This window comes from Rhinoraja longicauda, chromosome 3 (assembly GCF_053455715.1).
Source record: "Rhinoraja longicauda isolate Sanriku21f chromosome 3, sRhiLon1.1, whole genome shotgun sequence".
NCBI lineage: Eukaryota > Metazoa > Chordata > Chondrichthyes > Rajiformes > Arhynchobatidae > Rhinoraja > Rhinoraja longicauda.
Window position 1 is genome coordinate 95,504,984 of NC_135955.1, and position 7,500 is coordinate 95,512,483.

Below are 7,500 nucleotides of genomic sequence, written 5' to 3' on the forward strand. Positions count from 1 at the left end.
AAGGCGGAACTAGACAGATTCTTGATTAGTGCGGGTGTCAGGGGTTATGGGGAGAAGGCAGGAGAATGGGGTGAGGTGAGAGAGATAGATCAGCCATGATTGAATGGTTGAATAGCACACAAATAAAAGCTTTTCACTGTACCGGGTAAAGGAAAAAATTGTCCCTAGTGAGTGTAGGATGGTGTTAATGTGCGGGGATCGCTGGGCGGCGCGGACCCGTTGGGCGGAAGGGCCTGTTTCCACGCTGTATCTCTAAAAATCTAATACCAAGCCAATTAACTGACAAACCCACACGTCTTTGGATTGTGAGAGGAAACCAGAGCACTTGGAGAATACCCACGCAGGTCACGGGGAGAACGTACAAACTCCACACAAGACAGCACCCGTAATCAGGATCGAATCGAACCTGGGTCTCTGGCGCTGTGAGGCAGCAACTCTACCGCTGCGCCACCGAGCCGCCCGAGAAGGGGAGAGACGAGAGGTGAAATGTAATATAGAAACATAGAAAATAGGTGCAGGAGTAGGCCATTCGGCCCTTCGAATGCTGCGATTTGTCCGGTACGTGAGGGTGAGGGCGCCGCCCAGCGATCCCCGCCATTCAATATGATCATGGCTGATCATCCAACTCAGTATCCCGTACCTGCCTTCTCTCCATACCCCCTGATCCCTTTAGCCACAAGGGCCACATCTAACTCCCTCTTAAATATAGCCAATGAACTGGCCTCAACTACCTTCTGTGGCAGAGAATTCCACAGATTCACCACTCTCTGTGTGAAAAAAAACGTTCTCATCTCGGTCCTAAAAGACTTCCCCCTTATCCTTAAACTGTGACCCCTTGTTCTGGACTTCCCCAACATCGGGAACAATCTTCCTGCATCTAGCCTCTCCAACCCCTTAAGAATTTTGTAAGTTTCTATAAGATCCCCTCTCAATCTTCTCCTCTAATGCTAGAGGACGGGTTACAGATGGGAAGGGACGGGGTGGGGGTGGGGGAGGAACCTTATCTGACTGCACATGATCCAGACCCATCCATTGCTATTTTATGAGGAAATTAAGCAGGAACACTCTGTTTTTTAAATAATTTTCATTATCTGGTTCGAAGAAGAGGCCTTAGGCAAATGGAGGTTTTATTTGACACAACAATAAATTAAGATTTTATGAGGCAATCCTTTTACGTTTTCAAGGATAGGCAAATTTAGGGGGAACGAATAAAGTAGTTCGCAAGACTATGAGTTCATTTAGTAACAAACATTCACTAACATAAGAACAATACATTTGAAGACACAATGAGAATTATATTCTGCACTCTGTGTCTTTCGTTTGTTCTCCCGATTATGCTTAGTTTAGTTTAGTTTAGAGATACAGCACGGAAACAGGGCCTTTCGGCCCACCGGGTCAGCACCGACCAGCGATTCCCGCACATTAACACTATCCTACACACACCAGGGACATTTTTTACATTTACCAAGCCAATTAACCGACATACCTGTACGTCTTTGGAGCGTGGGATTAAACCGAAGATCTCGGAGGTCACGGGGAGAACGTACAAACTCCGTGCAGACAGCGCCCGTAGTCGGGATCGAACCCATTGAGTTCCGGCGCTGCATTCGCTGCAAGGCAGCAACTCTACTGCTGCGCCACCGTGCCGCTTGAGCTTGACTGGACTGTGTTTATGTATGGTATTACCTGATTTGATCGAATAGCGTGCATGGGTTAACCTATGGTGAGCGTTTGATGGCACTGGGCCTGTACTCGCTGGAGTTTAGAAGGATGATCAGCCATGATCACATTGAATGGTGGTGCTGGCTCGAAGGGCCGAATGGCCTCCTCCTGCACCTATTGTCTATTGTCTATTGATGAAGGGGGACCTCAATGAAACTTACCGAATAGTGAAAGGCCTGGATAGAGTGGAGGCAAAGAGGACTTGTGGGAGAGTCTATTAGCAGAGGGAAGAGCCTCAGGACAAAAGGGCGCACCTTTAGAAAGGAGACAAGGAGGAATTAATTTTGTCAGAGGGTGGTGAATCTGTGCTTGGCTTTGGGGGTCAATTCATGACGTATTTGTAAGGTGGGGATTGACAGATTCCTGATTAGTACGGGTGTCAGAGGTTATAGGGGGAAGGGAGGAGAATGGGGTTGAGAGGGAAAGATAGAACAGCCATGATTGAACGGTGGAGTAGACTTGATGGGCCGAATGGTCTAATTCTGCTTTTAGAACTTATGAACATGAACTTACATAGATACGAAAGGTTTAGAGAGAAAATAAACAGGGTTGCTGAATATAGGATTACAGCAAAAAGGAATTGCAGGTAAAAGTGCGCGTGTTACAGCGAGGTAGACTGGAAGATCAGGGCCACATCATAGAAGCATAGAAACATAGAAAATAAGTGCAGGAGGAGGCCATTTGGCCCTTCGAGCCTGCACCGCCATTCATTGCGATCATGGCTGATCATGTGCTTGAGTTTTACACAGAAAAGTGAGTGTTACCAACAGGTGGTGTCCATGGAACTATCTTGCTGTTAACTCTGATGTTTGGTCAAGTTTAAAACATGGTTCAGCTCCACCACTGATGTTCCGGCACCCTTGGTTCCAGAGCCCGTCCGGATTATCCGTGTTGCCGAACCGACAGGGGTCACGGCCTCCGAGAGGAGTCCCAGCGGTGCCGGAACGTTCCGCCTAGGTCGCCGAGGGAGGGGCCGAGATACAGGCCCCCGCAAAGCCGGCCTGGGAAGTCGGGCTGTGGGAACGGATCTGCCGGCTCCGGCTGGGCCGGAGTTCCAGAGTCCCGGCCGCAGGGAGGCAGATTCCACCCGCCAGTTGGCCACGGAAGTCCCGATGAGGTGGAGATCGGCCGCCTGGCCTGGGCGCCACGTTTGCGGGGGGACCTCAGGGGTACATTTAACGCCACAAGTCGCAAGGTCATAAGGAATAGGATTAGAATTAGGCCATTCGACCCATCAAGTCTACTCCACCATTCAATCATGGCTGATTTATCTCTCCCTCCTAACCCCATTCTCCTGCTTTCTCCCCATAACCCCTGACACCCGCACTAATCTATCTATCTCTGCCTTAAAAATATCCACTGATTTGGCCTCCACGGCCTTCTGTGGCAAAGAATTCCACAGATTCACCACCCCACTGACTAAAGAAATTCTTCCTCTTCTCCTTCCTAAAAGAGCGTCCTTTAATTCTGAGGCTGTGCCCTCTGGTCCTAGACTCTCCCACTAGTGGAAACATCCTCCCCACATCCACTCTACCCAAGCCTTTCACTATTCGGTAAGTGTTAACGTGGTTCCCCCCTCATCCTTCTCCAAGAACGTTCTTCAGACCGTCAAAAGCAGACATGTGGGCTGAAAATATTCACGTTTGTATTTATATTTAATATAGACATAGAAAATAGGTGCAGGAGGAGGCCATTCGGCCCTTTGAGCCAGCACCGCCATTCATTGTGATCATGGCTGATCGTCCACAATCAGTACCCCATTCCTGCTTTCTCCCCATACTCCCTGACTCCGCTATCCTTAAGAGCTCTATCTAGCTCTCTCTTGAATGCATTCAGAGAATTGGCCTCCACTGCTTTCTGAGGCAGTGAATTCCACAGATTTACAACTCTCTGACTGAAAAAGGTTTTCCTCATCTCCGTTCTAAGTGGCCTACCCCGTGCCTGCCTTCTCCCCATATCACTTGATTCCACTAGCCCCTAGAGCTCTATCTAACTCACTCTTAAATTCATCCAGTGAATTGGCCTCCACTGCCTTCTGTGGCAGTGAATTCCACAAACTCACAAGTCTCTGGGTGAAAAAGTTCCTTCTCACCTCAGTTTTAAATGGCCTCCCCTCTATTCTGAGACTGTGTGGCCCCTGGTTCTGGACTCGATATTGGTGAAAAGGACAAGAGTTTTGGAAGCGTAAATTCATCTCAAGAGCTTTCCAAAAGTCGTATTGCCCTTTCAGCAGCTGCTTCTCCAGTTAACACAATCACTCATCGCCCCGTCGAATCCTTTCAAAAGGAAAAAAAACACAATGGAGGGGAGGAGCAGATGAGAAGAAAAGAATGAAGAAAATATCGTGACAAAAGCTGAAAGGCAAAGAAAACAGGAGCTCAATGAGCTAGAGAGACAAAGCGTTAATGTAGGAAAGGCAGGTGAAACTCCAGTCATACTTAGAACATAGTACATAGAACAGCACGTGGGTCTCGACCCGAAACGTCACCCTTTCCTTCTCTCCTGAGATGCTGCCTGACCTGCTGAGTTACTCCAGCATTTTGTGAATGAATACATAGAACAGCACAGTGCAGGAACACAATGACTGTGCCAAACATGATGCCTAGTTGAACTAATCTTCTCTGCCTGCATGTGTGATCCACATATCCCTTTAATTCCCTGCTTATCTAAAAGCCTCCTGAACACCACTATCAAGACAAGTTAAACTGATCTCTTCTGCCTGCATGTGATCTATATCTCTTAATCTCGTCACCTCGTCACGGTGGCGCAGCGGTAGAGTTGCTACCTCACAGCGCCGAAGACCTGGGTTCAATCCTGACTGCGGATGCTGTCTCTACAGGGACAGTTAGAATAAACGGGAGGCCATTTAAAACTGAGGTGAGAAGGTTAATTCCCGGAATGGCGGGACTGTCATATGTTGAAAGACTGGTGCGACTAGGCTTGTATACACTGGAATTTAGACGGATGAGAGGAGATCTTATCGAAACGTATAAGATTATTAAGGGGTTGGACACATTAGAGGCAGGAAACATGTTCCCAATGTTGGGGGAGTCCAGAACCAGGGGCCACAGTTTAAGAATAAGGGGTGGGTCATTTAGAACTGAGACGAGGAAAAACTTTTTCAGTCAGAGAGTTGTGAATCTGTGGAATTCTCTGCCTCAGAAGGCAGTGGAGGCCAGTTCTCCGAATGCATTCAAGAGAGAGCTAGATAGAGCTCTTAAGGATAGCGGAATCAGGGGGGTATGGGGAGAAGGCAGGAACGGGGTACTGATTGAGAATGATCAGCCATGATCACATTGAATGGCAGTGCTGGCTCGAAGGGCCGAATGGCCTCCTCCTGCACCTATTGTCTATTGTCTAACTTTTTCACCCAGAGTTGTTAATTTGTGGAATTCTCTGCCACAGAGGGCAGTGGAGGCCAAATCACTGGATGAATTTAAGAGAGAGTTAGATAGAGCTCTAGGGGCTAGCGGAATCAATGGATATGGGGAGAAGGCAGGCACGGGTTACTGATTGTGGATGATCAGCCATGATCACAATGAATGGCGGTGCTGGCTCGAAGGGCTGAATGGCCTACTCCTGCACCTATTTTCTATGTTTCTATGTTTTTATGTTCTCCTTGTGACCGCGTGGGTTTTCCACGGGTGCTCCGGTTTCCGCCCACTCTCCAAAGATGTACAAGTTTCCGGGTTAACTGACTTTGGTAAAAGTTGTAAATAGTCCCTAGTGTGCAGGATAGTGCTAGTGCACGCTGGTTGGCATGGACCTGATGGGCCGAATGGCCCATCGTTTCCACGTTGTATCTCTAAACTAAACTAAATAAACGGAACTAATTCCCTGCGTTCCCATGAGCCGATTGTAGATTAGTGTAATGGTGTCACTCATGTTATGCGTCACGCTTTTGTAGTTACACCCCTTTAGCTTTTGAGTGACCACTGCTTGCGAGATTCGGGTGAGTGTAAGTGGAACGTGCAGGCGCGTGGTCGTGCTTGCTATGTAGTTAATAAAGTCTTTGGATCATTATCTAGGTGTAAGGCTTCTGTTATTATATGGTCAGAACAACACCGATCTAAAACCCTCTGCCTCCATCACCACCCTTGGCACCCTCTGTGTAAAAGACTTGCCCCGCACAACTCGTTTACACTTTGTGCCTCTCAGCTTAAAGCTATGCCCTCGAGAGTCATAGAGTCATAGAGGATCACAGGATGGAAACAGGTCCTTCGGCCCAACTTGCCCACACTGGCTAATATGTTCCATCTACACTAGCCCCACCTGCCTGCATTTGGCCCATATCCCTCTAAACCTATCCTTTCCATGTGCCTGTCTAAATGATTCTTAAACGTTGCGATAGTCCCTGCCTCAACTACCTCCTCCGGCAGCTCGTTCCACACACCCACCACCCCTTGCATCAAAAAGTCACCCCTCAGCATTCCTATTAAATCTTTTTCCCCCCTCACCTTAAACCTATGTCCTCTGGTCCTCGATTCCCCTACTCTGGCCAAGGGACTCTGCGCATCTACTCGATCGATTCCTCTCATAATTTTGTAGTCCCGTCTTTCACATTTTCACTCTGGGAATAAAAATAGTTCTGTCTACCTTATTTTCGCCTCTATTCCCAGCTTAAATCCAGCACAGTGCTCCAGGAGGTTAATGAATATAACAGAAAGTACATTCTCTGCTCACACTATTTGTGACCTTTCTGTCATACACTCCTGTCAAATATTCCCCACTGTGAACCATAAAACACGCTGGCTGGGAAATTCAGCCCCAGTTCTAACCGTGATATGGAATAGCGAGCAGCTTTTGGACTGTGACTAAAATTTGATTCCTTTGACTTCATTGGTGTTGAATTTCCAAGGGAGTAAAGCATCATCTGCTTTTACTTAGGCAAGGCCTCGATCCCCAGCATTACTGACATGGAATAGAGAACAGTGCCGCACAGGGAACAAGCCCTTCAGCCTACAATGTCCGTGCCGAACAAGATGCCAAGTTGAACTAATCTCATTTACCTCCACATGATCCATATCCTTCCATTCCTTGCATACCTGCATATTCCTGTCCTATCCAAACACCTCTTAAAAACCACACTCACACGCATGCACACACACACATAGACACAGACACATAGACACATGCACACACACACACGTAGACACAGACAAACAGAGATATATATGGTAACTTCAACTCCCCCTCCCATTCCCAGTCTGACCTTTCTGTCATGGGCCTCCTCCAGTGCCTTAGTGAGACCCGCCGGAAATTGGAGGAACAGCACCTCATATTTCGCCTGGGCAGCTTGCAGCCCAGTGGTATGAACATCGACTTCTCCAACTTTAGATAGTTCCTCTCTTCCCCTCCTCCTTCCCAGATCTCCCTCTATCTTCCTATCTCCACCTATATCCTTCCTTTGTCCCGCCTCCCTGACATCAGTCTGGGGAAGGGTCTCGACCTGAAACGTCACCCATTCCTTCTCTCCTGAGATGCTGCCTGACCCGCTGAGTTACTCCAGCATTTTGTGAATAAATACCTTCAGCATGTCAGGCAGCATCTCTGGAAAAAAGGAATATGTGTGTGTATATATATATATACTTCAGATAGCTCCTCTGTCCCTCCCTTCGCCTCCTCCTTCCCAGATCTCCCTCTGTCTTCCTGTCTCCACCTATGTCCTTCCTTTGTCCCACCCCCGACATCAGTCTGAAGAAGGGTCTCGACCCGAAACGTCACCCATTCCTTCTCTCTCGAGATGCTGCCTGACCTGCTGAGTTACTCCAGCATTTT